The sequence below is a fragment of the Trichomycterus rosablanca genome, chromosome 17, assembly GCF_030014385.1.
Source record: "Trichomycterus rosablanca isolate fTriRos1 chromosome 17, fTriRos1.hap1, whole genome shotgun sequence".
Lineage (NCBI taxonomy): Eukaryota > Metazoa > Chordata > Actinopteri > Siluriformes > Trichomycteridae > Trichomycterus > Trichomycterus rosablanca.
The window spans coordinates 26,482,680-26,501,611 of record NC_086004.1 but is presented as its reverse complement, the minus strand read 5'-3'; the positions used below and the strand labels follow the sequence as shown (position 1 = coordinate 26,501,611).

At 39.8% G+C, this 18,932-nt stretch overlaps 1 protein-coding gene across 1 annotated transcript in view; it reads left to right on the top strand.

The window, feature by feature from the left end:
* The first annotated feature begins 18,362 nt into the window (after window positions 1–18,362).
* The window catches only part of nlgn1 (neuroligin 1), a 258,250-nt gene continuing 257,680 nt past the window's right edge, over window positions 18,363–18,932 (top strand). The window contains exon 1 of the mRNA XM_063012557.1: window positions 18,363–18,439. The gene's annotated coding sequence lies outside the window, so the exon portion shown is untranslated. The remainder of the gene's footprint in view (window positions 18,440–18,932) is intronic.

Below are 18,932 nucleotides of genomic sequence, written 5' to 3'. Positions count from 1 at the left end.
GAATTGATTATTGCAATAGCATCCTTTATGGTACATCTAACAAAATCCTAAAAAAACTTCAGTATATCCAGAATTCAGCTGCTCGCCTCCTTACTCATACTCGCTCCCGTGATCATATTACACCTGTTCTACAAAAACTTCATTGGCTTCCCGTTGCTCAACGCATTCAATTCAAAATTCTTCTATTCACTCACAAAGCTCTCCATAATCAGGCCCCATCCTACCTCACCGACCTGCTCCATCAGCACATTCCCTCCCGTAGCCTTCGCTCTTCTGAGGCTAACCTACTGTCCATACCCTCTAGGACCAAGCACCGGACCTGGGGTGACAGGGCCTTTTCCATAGCTGCTCCATCTTTATGGAATGCTCTCCCCAAACACCTACGAGATTGTCCTGACCTGTCCAAATTCAAGTCACTTCTCAAAACTCATCTATTCAATATGGCATTTAACTTGTAACAACACGAAATAAATGCTTTTATTTTTGCTATTCTTTTTAATAGTTTTTATACTTAGATCACGACAGAAATGTGAAGTCCTAGATCCTAAAACTTGTAAAGTTTTCAGTTTCCTGATTGCATGTAAATCTGTCCTGTTTCTGTCTAATTTTAAGAAATTGTTCTATATTTGTTGTTCTCTCTCATAATTTAGCTAATTTTTAATGAACTGTCTTATGCTGCTCTCTTTGTTTTTATCTTAATTATTCTTGATGTTGATGTACTATTTTGATTTTGTACTATGATTTGTATGGTGTATGTACGTATTTGTTTTGATTATTTGTCTTATGTAAAGCGTCTTTGAGTATCTTGAAAAGCGCTATATAAATAAAATGTATTATTATTATTATTATAATAAGCACCAAGTGCTTATTATTCAGTCATCTGTCAGGTAAAGGGTCATATGTGCTTTCTCTTTCAGCCAGATTCAAACATGACTGCGTCACTAAAACCTACGTACGTAAAATATACGTACAGATGCGTAAAAACAATCATGCAGCCTCTATAGACAAACACCTGCAGCAGAATGAAAATACTGTAATAAAGAGCTCATTAATTTTCATTGTGGTACTTTCATAAGATGACCACCTTCTAACTGATCAATTGATCAAATTTCTGCCCATCTATAGATGCCCGAGGCAACTGTAAGTGCTATCGTTGTGAGGTTAAAACCTCAGTGAGCAATAACATGAGCTTATATGTGAATAGGACTATAGTGCTGTGTATTGGATGTATTGGATTTTTATCTTGGAGCCACTAACACGAGACTAAAATCATGTGCAAAGCCAAAGATTGACTCCACTGGTGTAAGGACAGTAGGCAGTGGGAGATAAGTGGTAAATTAATAATTATGGTACTGGACTAGAAATCAGAAGATGGTCGGTTCCAGCTCCACCACTGCCATTTGCCACTGTTTGGCCTTTAAGCTTGTTTTGCTTGCAGTTGCTTGGATTGTATTCAGTTGCACTTGTAAGTCACTAAAGCATCTTCTATATGCTTTAAATTTTTACTTTGTCAGATGCAAGAAGACACTACCAACCTAAATGCATAGCACACTCACTCACTCACTTTCCTAACCACTTATCCAATTAGGGTCGCGGGACCCAGCTTTTCAATGGGCGCAAGGCACCCAGTAACACCCTGGACGGGGCGGCAGTCCATTTCAGGGCAGGCACACATACACACACACACCCATTCACCTATAGGACAATTCAGTGTCTCCAATTAACCTGACTGCATGTTTTTGGACTGTGGTAGGAAACCGGAGCTCCCGGAGGAAATCCACACAGACACAGGGAGAACATGAAAACTCCGCACAGAAAGGACCCGGACCGCCCCCTAAATGCATACCGCCTACTGTAAAGTTGTATAAAGAGTCAAAAATTATTTGGGGCTGACAGTGTGTCATGGAGGCATTATTTCCAATAATATTAATGCAAATTGTTGTTATTTATATTTGTTTGTTAGCTTTGCATCCCCTTGCATCTGGTTTAAGGTTGCCAGAAATCAAATAACAGCCTACCTAATTTGAACTTTTTTTTTAAATGGAATTGCAATGCTTACATTTTTTTTTTATTTAGCTTATTATTTTCTTTATGCTTTACTTTTTTGTTCTGTGATTTTCCCCACCTACCAGCTGTATTTAAGCTTTGAATGCTAAATTCTGTTTCGTGAATATTGTTTACTTAACAGACGCTGTATAAGGAGTTAGTTACACCTTCATATTTATGTGGTTATTTAATCAACTAAATTTACATTTTCAGTACTTAGCAGACACTTTTATCCAAAGCAACTTACAGTACTGCGACAGTATTCAGTCTAAGCAATTAAGGGTTAAGGGCAACAGTGGCAGCATGGCAGTGGTGGGGCTTGAACCAGTGACCTTTTGATTAATAGTCCAGGCCACTCAAGGAGGATGGGAGTCCCTGCTGAGACTGGTTCCTCTCAGGGTTTCTTCCTGTATTTTAAGGGAGGTTTTTTTTTTTTTGCCACTGTCACCCTCGGCTTGCTCAACAGGGATTTTTGGTCTGTTGGTCCTGGTTTCTGTAAAATTGGTTTAAGACAATGTCCACTGTAAAAAGCACTATAAAAATAAAATTGACTTGATTGGACTTGACCTTAACCGCTAGGCTACAACTGCCCTTAGTCTCATGGCAGAAGCAAAACATATTACATCATATAGATGCTGGTTAAGAGCTTCAGTTTATGTTCACATTGAACATTAAATATAAGGTACAAATTTAATCTGAGTAATAATGTTGAACTGTATAAAGATTTTTGCTGGTCTGTTGAGTCAAGGGTTCTACTGAGATATGCAAATGGAGTGGAAATTTAGTATAAACATCAGAAATTTATGGACCCACCAGTCTTGTGTCAGCAGGTCAGACTGGTGGTGATGAACATGGTTTAATGCCACGGCCTGTAAGTGATTACAGCATTATAATCATGATAGTCATGTCACCATTAGCGCATTCCATCTTAATCTGGTTCCATACTGTAAACATGACATGAGGTCAGCGTACTTCTGTGACCACCTCAGTTACAAAATCCTAATCCAATAGAGCATCCATGGACCGTGGTAGATCGGAGCATTTACAGAATGAACATACAGTGTTATTATGTAAACATGATCAACTACATTCTAAAAGTGTGTAAAAAATGATATACATTGTTGGCATTTAGCAGATTTACAGTACTGTGTATTGTCTAAGCAATTGAGGGTTAAGAGCCTTGCTCAAGGGCCCACGGTGGCAACCTAGTAGTGGCGGGGCTTGAACCAGCAACCTTTTGATTACTAGTCAAGTAACCTTAACCACTAAGCTACTGCCCAGTCTAGTGGTTTATTACTTCATAAACTGTAAAACTGTTTAAAGCAATGTTATGCCGTTTCGTTTTAGGAAGAGCACTCTAAGGGTACCCCCTGTTAAACATGGGTGGTAAATTGACATAGTTTCCAGCCCATACCATCTGTATCCACATTTTTCATGTGGGTGTTAAATTTAGGCCCTGTACATCACAATTCACTGTAAAAGTAATTCACTATCTGTGTTATATGCCTCATTTCTACCTTGTCACTTCCAATGTTTCGACCCTGTAACTACTTTTGAGTTTTTGACTGTGGGCTGTTTTGTCTTCTGGTGCTTTAAAACCAAAGATGATATGTTTTGGAAATGTCCCAATACAATTAATTCAAAATTGCATCCACCCACCTCTGATTCCCTGTTATTACAGGTAAAAAGCTTCACAGCAGAGATTTTTTTAAAACAGCAGAGTAGCTCAGTTCAGCACTATGGAGAGAAACTCTGTGCTGCTTTCCGGCTTTGGAAAGCCTCCGCTGCTGCTGTCACAGCTGTTGACCCCATGGCAGCATATAAACAAGATTTAGTGGGAGGTCAATACGTGCTGGGCAGTCTCAGCCATTTCATTGGCCTGATGTAATTGGAAAAGGCTCTGCGTTTGTGGAAGATCCTGGCAGCAGTCAGTATTAAGGTGCAGCTCCCGTGACCTTCTTTTTTTTAGCACAGCCAAATTGGGGTTTCAGTAGATTGTTCCTGTTAATGGTCATGTCATCACAACTAATCTGAGGATGAGAAATAAAGTATTAACAAATCTTACAGTCTCAATCTTACATTTAGTAGCTGTTTACACTGTTAGTGTACATTAGTTCTATTTTTGGCCAGGGACCAGCATACCAGAGATAGCTGTATACATGAAGTGAGAAACCATTAAGACTGTTGATTGGTTACAGAATCACCACTAGGGTGAGACAATAAAAGTGCCATATTCAAACCACAATTGCAGTAGATTTAATTTATTTTGACATACTGTACATTACTAGGGGTCTGTCTGAAAACCTAGTGATCTCTCTACATAGCCCCATTTATGTCATCCTATGCACTCCTGAGAAGAAGGCATGTCTAAACAACTAGATGCCTTAAGATGCTGCTTACTGAGATGCCTTAATTCTAAGCTATAATCTGACTGAATAATGAGGGAGCAACTGATGCTTCCTTAGCGGTGAAGGCAATCCCAGCATTCAGTGCGGCACAACTTGTCTCACAAGAGTTCTTTTCAAATGTACATCAATTGCCAGTAATATTGTATTTTTATAAAGGTGTATAAGTGTAATTTATTTGCAAATTTTGGCTTGTCAGTGACAGTTTAACTGTTTTTGGTACACGGAGGGAGACGTTAGCTGGCATGCTAGCGGGTTGTGCCACCTCAGCCCTTTGGTTTGAATGGCCTGAGGCTAACTGTGTTAGCTTAGTAAGCAAAAACTGTGGTGACAATCATCGGAAGTAGTGCATCTAAATAATCTGCCTTATGAGTTCAGTGTCTTATTTAAAGCCTCTCTACTTAGGCAGCTGCCCAGGTAGGCAGTAGGGAGCAAGGCAGCTTACTAGGTTTTCAGACAGACCCAATGTAGTCGGTACTCTTCTGGGAAGGCAATTTACAAGGCTCATAATCAAAACTTACATTTTTCTCAAATATGTTCAGTGGGGTTGAATGCAGGGCTCTTTGCAGGCAACACTGTGTTTTATATGTTTACTTTACTATGTGTACAGGATCAGAGGCATGCTGGAACAGCAAAAAGTCTAGCAATTCAGGTGGCTAAAACTTAATGATTGGTTTTATATATATACTAAGCCAGACCCACAACATAACATATTTCTCTTTCTCTCACTAGCACATGTTGTTCCAGATGTTTTATCACAGTGTTCTCTGCATCGTGAATAATAATGTGAGATTTTTTCCCAGCAGGTTTGGGTCAGGATTTACAATAAAATAAAAAAAAGAGGTGCATTAGGGTTTCCCCCCCCCAAATATCTACATGCATTTGCCACAGATCCAGGAACTGGATCAGAGTTTAGCCCAGAGCTTGTGGACTATGGATCAGAATCTGCTTTATGGTGCTGGAGGAGGCATTTAATTTCAGCTGCAGCTCTTTCCTCTCACAGATTCATTACATTTTGATTATATCAAATGATTGCCCCTCTCTGCAAAAACAATGGACCGCTGCCTCCCCTGGCATCTTATCCGAATTTGACGTCTCACTCCCTGGGACGTCGGTATGAGTCACTTTGCCAGAGCATGTCCGCCTCAAACCATATTCTTTGGGAAGGCAGCAGTGCATTTCTTTATAAATTAAAAATTAACATAAAAGGAAGTGAGTGAAAAGTTCAGTGGGATTGTATCACAGCTTGGCATGGAAGAAAATATTGTTTACTTGTTTATATTTTCAAGACGTCCCCCGAGCATCTCAGATAATTGCAGATCACAAGCTTACACATGATCAAAGGTATATAGACACATTAATATCACATATTCATTTAACATATTTTAATATAAAGCTGCTTTTCTGTTGTGACTTCAAATATACTGACTTTTCACTAAATTCTACATCAGTTCAGTTTAAATCAACCACTGTTGGACAGGGTTCAAGTCTAGGTCCTATTTAAGTTAGTAACTCCCATTTTTCATGTTCACAGGTGCATTGTTATGCTGCAATAGAAATGTTATCCCTAAACTGTTGACTTTTTACTCAAAACTTTCAAAATTTACCTCCAGTGAAAATAACTGGCCCAGTTCAAAACATGCAAACAGCTCCAGAGTCCAGTGTTGATGTCCTTTATAGCACTTCATTAGACACTCGCCACTGTGCATGTTAATATTAGGATCTTCCAACATTTTTAATATAACATGAAGACAACAATGATCATTCTATTTATTGAAGCTGAAGGTTTATTCACAATTATTTCTACCCATGAAAAAAGTAATTGCGCCCCTAAATCTAATAACTGTTTGTACCAGCCATGTCAGTACCAACTGCATTCAAACATTTGAGATAACTTGCAATGAGTCTGTTACATCCCTGTGATGGAGTTGACCAAATATACTTTGCAGAATTGTTTTATTTAAGCTATGTTGGTGAGTTTTTAAGGCTTGAATACCCTTTTTTTAGGTCTTGCCACCACATCATTTGAATGGAATTCATGTCAGGACTCCAAAACTTTCATTGTGTTTCTTTAGAGCCATTGAGAGGTGCATCTGGCTTTATGGCTTTTCCATCTTTGACAGAGAGGTCTTAGGGGTCATCTAGATGTTTTTTGGAAAAGCAATATGAACTGAGATGTGTTGTTCTTGGTCAGCAGTTGTTTCACTTTGGAACCTTTCCATGGATGCCATCTTTGCCCAGTGTTTTTGTTATCGTGGAACGGTGTACACTGACCTTAAATGGGGCAAGACCTTCAGTTCTTTAGATGTTCGTCTGGGTTCTGATGAGCAGCTAATGTGTTCTTAGTGTAATCTTGGTAGGCTGGCCAAGGTACACCACTGTTGTGACCTCCTGGATGAGTCATCAGTGTGTTCTTGGTAAAATCTTGGTAGGCTGGCCAAGGTACACCACTAGACTAAGTTCTCCCCATTTGTGGATAATAGCTTTCACTGTGGTTTGCTGGAGTCCTGGAGCCCTAGGAATGGCTTTGTAACCCCTACCAGTCTATAACTTGACTATTAATGACTTTATCTCACACCTGTATTTGAATCTCTTTAGAACGTGGCATCATGGGCTAGTTTTTGAGGCCTTTTTGAGACCTTCTAGCCTGCTTCAATATGCCAGACATTTAATTGATGATTAGATTCAAGAGGACTGACAGTAACCATGCCTGGGTTTGGCTAGTGAAATTTAACCCAATTGTCAATTAAATTTGGTTAACTAGTTTATTTAGTAGCTAGAGTGGAATTACTTATTTCATATAGGGCCAGGTAGGGCTCAACAGCATTTTATAATGCATTTTATTTTTACTTGGGATATCTATGTTTAATATTAAAATATTTTACTGATCTGACATACCTGTATATTCATAACTGATGCAAAAATAAAAGACATTGGAGAAGGCGAACACCTTTTTATATCACTGTGTGTTTGCCTTGTATCTACAGCTGACGTGTCATATTTGAATAAACCAGCACTCCGTTGTTTTCATGTATGTAATAAACAGTTAGCCGGCATTTGCATGTAGTAAATATGACACATCTATGCAGTGTTATTGTTTTCTTATTCTGCTCCTGCTAAACGTGTGGCCCTTTGTGTACACATATCAGCCTTTAGAGTGATTTATCACATAACAAATGCACACTCAGCCAAAGGCAAATGAAGACAACAGAGCAAAAAGAACAGCAGCACACTGGTCCTTGCATCCATGTAACTTTACATTTACAACTGATTTAGAGGTCTGATTTACTATTTTTCTATGTGTCCAGGGTCAAATGAATCTAGTAACACCTTTTTTTTTGCATACATTACAATAAGAAATGCTTTGCTGTATGCTGATTGTGATGCAAATTATATGCTGAACGTATTGAACAGTCCTTTCAATAACACATTAAAATCTCTGCACCACTCAAATCCAACTGGACACTGACTAATGTAATAAACTACCCCCTGGGTTTTGGCTAAATTGCTTAATTTAGTATTAAAATACATGAAAACACACATGACACATGACCATTGGCTCATAATACACCCCATTCAAAAACCACAAGCATTAACATGTTGCTCCACAGTCCAACCTGTGTTGTTAAAAAGCCTTTTCACAAGAGTTTGGAGGAAGTCTGTGAAAATTGGTGCCCATTTATTCAATACAGCACATGTAAGGTCAAGATAAGGAGACATGGCAACGGTGAATAGTGTTTCAAATCATTCTAAAGCTGCCCAGGGGATGTGAGGTCAGGAATTGGTCTTTATGGATGTTCCTTTCTGTACTGTGACACATACACAACACATGATGGAACAAGACATGGAAGAATATGTTGTCTTTAATATTGTTTCTGAGCAGTTGTAGCCTAGTGGTTAAGGTACTGCACTAGTAATTAAAAGGTCACTGGTTCAAGCCCCACCACTGCCAGGTTGCCACTGTTGGACACTTGCACAAGGCCCTTAACCCTCAATTGCTTAGACAATAAACTGTCACAGTACTGTAAGTCGCTTTGGATAAAAGTGTCTGCTAAATGCTGAAAATCTAAACGAGTTCTGATGTGGTGGAAATGTATTGTTTCTGAGTTCGGTCATGTGTCACTCTTACCATGTGAAAGTCTGATAGACAATATAAATTTGGCAGCAGATGCCAGGTGAATGCCACTATGCAAAATGCCCAGTACCATCTATAAGCCTGGTTAGTCTGAGAAAGCAAGAATAATGGCCTTGGACCTTAATAGTTCTTAATAGTTTGTGTTAATGCTATATCATGTAATAAAATATTAGAATCTTGTGCTTTTATTGTTGTGGCAACTGGTTGTGAAAGGCTTCAGCATGGCAATGCACAATGCCCTTATACACAAGTTAAAGTGTGTTTAATAAAATGCTTTGTGGAGATTGGTGTGGTACTGCACAAAGCTCCGACTTCAGTTCTGTTTAACACCTTGAATTGCAGAAGCTACTGTGAGTCGGGCCTTAATGCCATCGTTAGTGCCTGGTCGCACTCATGCTCTTGTAGTTGCATCGAAGCAAATCTCTTCAGTCATGTTCCATTTTTTACTATGGTAATGATTTCAGGATCATTCAGGATTTAAGACTTCTAGTCATGCAAGATTATAACTAGTGTTTGCGTTTGTAATAAACCTTATCCATCCCCTAAACATGATTGAAATACTGTCGATGGGCGGGATATTCCGCTAGCACACCAGCACTGAGATTCTGAACACCCCGGTTCGAATCTCAGCTCTGCTACCGGTCGGTTGGGCGCCATCTAGCAGGCCCAGTTGGCAGCACCTGCAGCAGACAAAATTGGTCACCGAGTCTGCTGGGTAGGAAAAGACAGGTCTAAGTGGGTGGGGTCTTCAAACACTGTGTAAGGACCCTGGTTAGCAGACCGAGACGCCTGTGCAGGAGTGAATAAGCCTTATGTGTGAATCCACCAAAGCACGAGTAAAAAAGAAGGGGTCAAGGGACTGTGCACATGTTGGCAAATATACCCTCCTCGAACACAATTGGGATCCGAAGCAGCGGAAGACTAATTAGCTACACTAAATCGGGAGAGAAAGGGAGAAAATGCATAAATAAATAGAGTAAATGTAGTAAAATAGAGTCAGAGTCCCAGGTGATCCATCTTCCCCAGTTTCACTGGGCACAATGTAGTAACACACCTCACACAGGATGGCAATCCGTCGCGGCCATCCCCTTGTTCTCTTAGACATAGCCAATTATGCTTGTATGTGCAGGCCTGACCGATTATAGCACTGCTGGATTCTTAAACCCTGGATCCCAGCAGTAGTGGGCTAGCGTTCATTACGGCTGCACCAACCCAGCGTTTATTATTTTGATTATAATTATTATTTTAAGGAGCGTTATGTTTGTTACAGCTGGTTGTGTGGGTATTGCTCAGCAACATGGGCTTTATCTCGCCTCCAGTCACTGTCTTTAAAGAGTTTGTGTGGGTATTCTCCAGGTACTCTGGGTTCCTTTTACCAACTTTAAAGATGCATAAAGTGGATTGTCTGCTTCAAACTGCCTACAGGTTTAAATGTGTGCGTAAACGGGTGAGTGTATATTACCCTGGTACAGACTGATGTTTTGTCCTGGGTGTGATTCTGCCTTGCATCCACTGTTACCGGGTAGAACATAAACATGGTGAATTGCTTGTAGGTGTGAGTGCGCGAATGTGTAACAGAGATGGGGACTCGAGTCCGAGTCACTCGTGAGTCGCACACACAGCGACTTCAGACTCGACTCAGACTCGTTTCAAATGACTCGGATTCGACTCGTGACTCGCAAAAAATGACTTGTGGACAACAAAAGTCAAAAGTCAAGTCATCATCAGTTACATGTCATTTTCTGCTCTCTAATAACGCTCCGGCAGTCTTAACCCGCAACGCACGCAATGAGTAAATGTTCCAGCCTGCTTCCGGCATAGTGATGAAGCGTTGCTTCCTACTCCCTCCTTTGAATTGAAATATCACTTAAAATGGTGGAATACCCTACGTAGGGCACTTCACTGGAACATCTAATGTGAATGAAACGCTCCTACAGAATTGGCGCTAATGATTGAAATAACCACTTTCTGAACCAGTTAGACCTTCTGATTTTATCTGTTAGTAAGAAATGCTGTTATTTGCATTTATTCAGTTTGCGTCACACAGATAATGTGTCAATGAAACGCTTGATTGGCTTTTTAACGAGTTTGGAGGCTTTAAATTATAAGCACATTTACAAAATAACGGATTATATTCCTAATGGGACACATGGTTATGAATTTAATAGCATCTGGAAGAACATAAGCTAAGGTAAGCAGTGGTTTTGGATTTTTTGCTGTGTTTTGGATTTTGGCCGCTGTGCCGTAATTTGCAATGAAAACAAAACGTATCAGTTGAAGCTTTTAACTGGTAACTTCTTGTTACAGAAATTACATTCATTTGCACAATGACTAGGAAAATAAAGGCACTAAGTAAAATGGCTAAATACACTTGCTAACCTGTTGTTGTTTTTTTATCTGAACTTACATATTATTTGTTTATTTCTACACTACATTTCCAATATATGTTTTGTGTAGATTATATTGACTCGTGACTTGACTCGGACTCTAGCCTAAAGACTCGTGACTTGACTCAGACTCGTATTTTGTGACTTGTGAACATCTCTCATGTGTAAGTGTGCAGCCAGTGTTCCCATAGGGTACTGGACCCAACAAGACCCTGATCAGCATAGAAGAGCATATAGTCAAAGCAGCACACTTGTTAATACATTTTTATTTCTTCCACACTCCTGCTTAACGAAGAATGCTAACGAATTCAGTGTTAGACTTTCTAATAAATTTGCTGAGTGAACATGTCAGATGTTTATGAAAGTGTAATTAGCTGTTCGAGCGCTGATCCCAGTAAGATAAAGCTTCTCCTCCGGCTCACCTGATCTCTCCTAAGCCCTCCTAACAAATGAGGCCAACCAGGAGAAGCTCTGTGTGCTGGAGGCGAGTGTAATCACAAATGGAGGCATTTTCATTTTGATTAATGCAGTTATGGATTATAACCTGACCCATTTACTAATCACCCCTGCCTGTGTATCTGCTGTGTCTTTGCCCCAGGGTTTCTTCCACAGCAGCCATTACCCAGCACCCTGCATCTCCACTATAACATACTCTGACAAACAAAATGTTCTTATTTCTATGATAATGTTTCTATTAGCTTTGGGACGGGTTGGTCACATTGAAAATGACAGTAAAAGTAGCTGAAAGTTTGTTTATATACAATATGTTCCTGAAGATACAATAGCTGGCTACTGTTTGAAAGGTTTTGCTAATAATGTGAATGCATTTAAATTAGACTGATTGCAATGATAATAAAATTACACACTCACTACTAAGTTTTTTAAGAACGCCTGTACAATCAGCCACTTGTGTGCATAGTCATACATTTACATTTTCGGCATTTAGCAGACGCCTTTATTCAAAGCAACTTAAAGTAGTGGGACAGTGTACAGTTTGAGCAATTGAGGGTTAAGGGCCTTGCTCAAGGACCCAACAGCAGCTACCTGGCAGCGGTGGGGCTTGAATCAGCAATCTTTTGATTACTAGTCCAGTACCTAGTTGATGTACCAGTACCTAGTTGATTACTAGTCCAGTACCTTTACCGCTAGGCTACAACTCACTCACTCACTTTCTTAACCGCTTATCCAATTAGGGTTGCGGGGGGTGCTGGAGCCTATCCCAGCTTTTCAATGGGCGCAAGGCACACCCTGGACAGGGTGACAGTCCATCGCAGGGCAGACACACATACACACACACATACACACACACCCATTCACCTATAGGGCAATTCAGTATCTCCAATTAACCTGATGCATGTTTTTGGACTGTGGGAGGAAACCGGAGCTCCCGGAGGAAACCACACATACACGAGGAGAACATGCAAACTCCACACAGAAAGGACCCGCACCGCCCCAGCTCGGGTTTGAACTCAGGATCTTCTTGCTGTGAGGCGACAGTGCTACCCACCGACCTGCCCTCATAAATCAACCAGCCACCTTTCGATTACTAGTCCAGTACCTTAATCATTACAACTGCCCTTAGCATGTGTGGAGCTTAGTATATAAAGTATGTATAGACTTATTTTGCCCTCTGTGATGATAAAAACAAACACACAGTAGTTAAGAAGGAGGGGTATGCATGTAGAATGAATTAGAGAGGAGGGAAAATGTCAAGGGAATCTGTGACCCCTGGGATGCCAGCATGATGCTGTTTCTCCAAGCCTGCCTGAGGGGTAGCACTTATTACACCAGTGCCTTTGGCACGCCGCCTTCCACTTGGGGCCATAACGGCATGTGTTGTAGTCCTTGATCCGAAGCCTCTTTGTGGCTCCCCAAACATCTGGCTGTGTGTTTGCCCTACATTGCGCCTGGAAAAATGAGCAATTTGTGTAATGGCACACCGCTTATGAGTGACAGCAGAGGCAACATATGGGAGAGTGACTGGCAAAGGCAACAGGTTCTCGAAAGCTTCCCTACAGTGCTGGCAATTTCACACTATTGCCATTTTGGGTTATAGCAAGTGTTTCAAGGCGATGATCATGGTCAATATAGTTTAGAGAAAGGTTTAGATTGAGGCTCCAGGCATGGATTTCTAAGGAAAAGTGGACGAGTGGTGTAATTGACATTGTTTGGAGCTCTTAACAGATATTACAAGGCTTTGTGGTTAGCTGAATGTTGAGCTTTCATCCGTGGATCAATTGGCAAAACGCTGCTTTTAAATTCAGTGGGAGGAATGAATCATCTCAGAGGTGGGTGCAGCATTCTGCGTTTAATGACTAAAGTGCATTAATGTGAAAGGTGCATTAAAAACTTTTAACAGCTCATCCATAACGTTCACAAAAAGAGGAAAATTGAGCATGGCAGTGCCGATTAAAATACGGAACACTGGTGAAGTAAAGCATGATAGGGGTGATAGCCTTCTCATGGTACTTTGTCATGGTACTTGTTGAGGTGAGAAGGCTCGTGTGAATCAGGGATGCAGGGAGCTATGATGCCTGGAGTTTTATCTCCTGTCCGGGTCTCCCATAGCAGAAACGTCTTAGAAGAGTTGCCAGACTAAACCCACCACCTATATTGGGTACCAGTAATATAGGCTTAACATCAGAGATGAATGATCCCAAAGGTGACAACGGCAATAACATCAATTAAACTGCAAGGAAGAATGCAATTACAACAAATTTAACTGCCACCTAGATAACCAAAAGTTGTTTGGGAGGGTTGCCAAAAAACCTCTGTTGTTAAAAGCCAATAAACTAAATAGACTTTTAGTGGAATCTTGTTCTATGGTCAGATAAGACCACAATAAAGACCAAACTGCTTGTTTTGGTAATACGCACTGTAGAAGGCAGAAACGTCTTAGAAGAGTTGCCAGACTAAACCCACCACCTTTATTGGGTACCAGTAATATAGGCCGATATCACAGGCGGATGATCAAGGTGACAACGGCAAGAACATCAATTAAACTGCAAAGAAGAATGCAATGTTAAAATAAAACAAAATTGAAAGAAACAGCAAAATGACTGTCTGTATAGTGCCAAAAGATGAGACCCTCAGGTCAGAAGACGCACAGCTTGATAAAATATAACAATGATAAAATAACGATGGAAGGCATACACAGAAGATTTAGTTAAAGTGTTTAAATTATGCCACCACATCAGATAAGCAGAGTATATTTCCATACCAAAGAAAGGAGCCAAGAAGGAGCGTGCAAATTATTGTACAATCTTCCTTATAGCACACTCCAGTAACATTATGCTGAAGAGTACTTAATGCTAGAGCCTTCATTAAAAGAGAACCGCCAAATGTGCAAGCAAGACTCCGAAAAGGCAGAGGAACAAAAGATATCATCGCACATGTACTAGATTATTGTCTAACAGGAAAAAGCCAAGGAGATAAAAATGACGTTAACACATGCTTCATCGACTAAAGCAAAGCTTTAACTGTGTTAATCACACAAATAATGGAACGTTCTCAGGAAGATAGGAATGCCAGAGCAGAATCTCTACACTGATCAATACGCCATAGTCAAGACAGAAAATTGACATACAGACTGGTTTCATACTGGCAGAAGCAAGGCTGCATTTTGTCACCATACTGTTTAACCTCTACACTGAACATATAATGAGAGTAGCAGGAAGGAGGATGATCGAGGATTCATGATTGGTGGAAGACAGATCAATAACCTTCAGTATGCTGATGACATAACACTCAATAGCAGAAAATCATGAAGACTTGAAAAACTGAAGGAACAGAGTAAATACAGAATATGAAGACAAAAGTCATAACAGGAAAAACCACTAGCTTGATTGATGGACAGCGTTTGCCCACCTAGATGAAATATTATCAGCAAAGGATCCAACAGTCTGGAAAAATGACACACACTGGCATTGGAACTGGAAAAGACCTTCAGATGTAACAATTCTCCAAACTGTTCAGTGTTCTTTGTGCTTTTTAAAGATGTTTGTTTATTAGGATTTTAACGTCAAGTTTTATACTTTGGTTACATTCATTACACATTTACATTTACGGCATTTAGCAGAAGCTTTAATCCAAAGTGACTTACAGTACTGTGACAGTATACAGTCTAAGCAATTGAGAGTTAAGGCCCTTGCTCAAGGGCAGTGGCGGGGCTTGAACCAGCGACCTTTGGATTACTAGTCCAGTTCCACTACACAATATTCATCAGTTCACAAGGTTATATTGAACACAGTCTTTGACAATTTAGTATCTCCAATTCACCTCACTTGCATGTCTTTGGACTGTGGGAGGAAACCGAAAACCACCTAGGGATCGAACCCAGGACCTTCTTGCTGTGAGGCGACAGTGCTACCCACTTAGCTACCGTGCCACCCTGTTTTTAAATTGTAAAAGTTGGACAATGAAAAACACGAGAAGACAAAAACTGGCAAGCCTACCTTGTATGGCAAAGAAGACAACCAAATGAATCCTCAACCAAACAAAGCTCTATTATTTTAGGCACATTATGAGAAAAACATGACTTGAAAAAGTCTGAAGACCCCTACAGAGGACAGGATGTTCTAAAGAAGCATTACTCATGAGGTCACTAGAAAGCAGAATTCACTCAGTGGCATTTAATAATAATAATAATAATAATAATAATAATAATAATAATAAGGGTAATAAAAAAGTGGAGAAATGGAAGTCACTAATATAGATATTTCCAAATGATAGCTCATCTCTCTAGAAACAATATAATAATAGTACTCAGCAATCTACCTTGCATCAAGTGAGAGACAATCTGTGACAAAACTGCCAAGCTATAACAGTGCATAAAAAAGACAGAAAGCACAGATTTCCAAAAAGATATTCTGGATAGATGTGACAAGCCTGCAACTCTCCTAACACCTGGTTTACTTTTATTGTTGTCTCCGTTTGTCTTTCTTTTCTACAAGATCTCAAACGAGAGGGAATTTACCAAGCCAGCAGAACTATTCTACAGTATGACTAACAAAATAAGTAAATAAAAAGTAATCTTTATAATGTATCTCTCTGGATTCATCCTTTCAAACGATTGTTCAAAATGAAATGACATTTGTAACCTGGTAGATTACATTAATATCTGCTCAGTGCTTGTGTGATGTGTTTTAAAGAGGCTGCCACACAGGAAAGAAGCACCCGCTGTAAAATCAGTACAGTAAAGCAGGGTTTAGGTTTGCTGCTGATCACATGGACAAAAAACAGCAGAAGCAGATGTTTTGTTCCAGCTCATTTGGTTGTAGACATTAATCAGAGTTGCTGTATGTATATTTCCGTCCTAGTAGAAACCATACATACATTTTTTTTCCAGCTCCAAATAGTTTAACCCAACTTGTGCCTGGTGCTTTTCAAGAAACATTCCACATGCTCAGTAAATATTTTTAAATGTTGTTTAGCTCTTCAGCTGTTCAGTTTGGCTTTTTTTCCTATTTTATTTCTGCAATAGTCGTAGTCAATTTGTCTTCCGCTGCTGGGGGATCCCTGATTGCAGTCGAGGTGTGTATGTTGCTGCATAAATGTAACCAAAGTGTTTAAAACATGAGATTAAAATCCTAATAAATAAATAAATGAAAGTTCCTCATGGCAAGATAGGCACTACTTGAAAGTTAAGACCTTCAAACAAGACTGAGTTTTAGTGGGATGTGTACAGTTCCTTTCAGCCAAGGGTGAACTAGCAGCCAAAATAAAATGGATGTTTTATAGTTTTATGTCTTTTTATTACTTAAAGGGCAATTGACTCCTATAAGATGGAGGAAGAAGTGCTGTGCATATTATCCCCGAAACATAAGTTGAATTATTCTATTAGCTTGTTCTTTTTGTCTCTATGCTTGTGTGCAAATTTATCAACACAACTTTTTAGCAGAATTGTGTGAGGGCCAAAGGACATGTAGTCAAAAGATGTGTAAATAAATCAAAAGTGTATCTTTGCACTGTATGTGTATTGAGGAACCAACAAAAGTGGTTGGATTTTTGTTTTTTCTCAGCTTTAAATCATACAATTAGTCATATGTAATGACAACTGGCTTTTTAAGTAAGATGTTTAACGAGGTTTGGTTTCCTAAGTACTACCCACATCAAACACCTGTTGAATTGCTGTTGGTTGTTGCTTTATCACAAAGTTTTGGTAAAGTTGTGAGTCTGTGCTAATTCGTACTTGTAATTGTTTTTGTATAATGTCACATAGAGTTGGCAAAAGTTGTACCAAGTAATTTTGCACATCAAGTTTCGACTTCAACTTTATGGCTGCATGTATATGAAATTATTGTTTTATTGTTTTATTTGGATCCCCATTAGCTACTATTACCATAGCAGCTATTCTTCCTGGGGTCAAAAACAAATAAATAGTAATTAAGTAAGAGTAAATAATCAAGAAAGAAACAAATAACGTAGTAGAAAATAAGTAGTGTTTAATTATAATCACCCTATTCCCTTTTCTTACATTAAAATTTCCCTGGTCTAGCTTGAACTGCCCAGTTGTTGATCTTGCTAGCTATAATTCAGCTAATCTTTATATTCGTTAAATAATGTCTTTTTAGTAAATTTTTAAACCGTATTTTACTTCCAATTTTGAGTAGTGAAACAGGTAAAGAATTCCACAAATTAAAGGTTGTTAAAACATTTTGACCACGTAGTTTGCTGGGACTGCACAATTAAAAAAATGTCCATCCAGGTTAAAAACTAGTCACGTAAATGGGCAGCACTGTGGCTTGGTGGGTAGCACTGTCACTCATCTCACAGCAAGAAGGTCCTGGGTTTGATCCCCAGGTGGGGCGGTCCGGGTCCCAGTTTGCATGTCCCCCCCCCTACCGTTTCTGTCACGAATGTAACCAAAGTGTAAAACATGACGTTAAAATCCTACTAAGTTAATAAATGAGTTGAGTATCTCTTTAAAAGTGAGAGAACTGCTGCAGTTCCTCTTTACGCAGCTAGGCGCGTCTTTGCACCATTTACTGAAGCGCTCTCTCTCTCTCTCTCTCTCTCTCTCTCTCTCTCTCTCTCTCAGCAGCCTCTTCATCCTCTCAGTGCTGGGCACAAGTGCAGAGAAATCGGCATGTTATCCAGCCGTGCACTCTGAAAACGCCAGGACAGGAGGAAAACCCGAGAAACCTGGACTAAATACAGTCGACTGTGGTTTTTAGCCTAGTTTAACCCGGGCTGGCTGCTGGATCTGGGCTGGAGACGCACTGAGACGCTGGTGCATCCCGCTGCTTTACACATGAAGACTCGTTGTGGATTAATTACATTTTAAAACTGCGCACTGGAAATGCATTTGGCTTGACGAGTGAATGAAGTTGGACGGAATAATGTTGAGCACCTAAGTTTTCTTTTTGTTGTGGATTTGCTTCTTTTCGGATTTTGGATGAAATGCTCTGAAACTGGAGAAGAGAAGAGCCAAAGTGTCTGTGGAGAATTGGAAATTAAGCACCGTGGTAATTATGCATAACGCATACTATACATTCACACGTACCACCTTTACTTGGCTAGAAAAGACTGGAATTGAATAAATAAGGTCGTGCTGTGTTTGTTTGAAGTCTCAGTAGTGATATCTGTAGGGATTAGGAGGGAAAGTGGAAAGCCGAGCTGGGTGAACTTGGCGTCTTTGCCTCAGCAGTCGTGATGCGGTATGAGGAATTTATAATCACGTTAATCATCATCTATCAGTAAATAACATGACTTTTCTTTTCGTTTAGCACAAATCTCATTGTGAACTGAATGTATTTAGTTTGTTTTTAATTGTATTTATTCATACCATGGTGCGTAGTTAGCCTGTGATGAAGACTGGCACCTGACTTTGGTTCATTATAATGATGGTTGGCTGGTTGGTTGATTTCCTCAGTAAATGTGAGACGCTTTAATAATCAGCCATTAAAAAAACACCTGCAGCCGCTCACACACCGACACTCAAGTGTATTTAAGATGTAG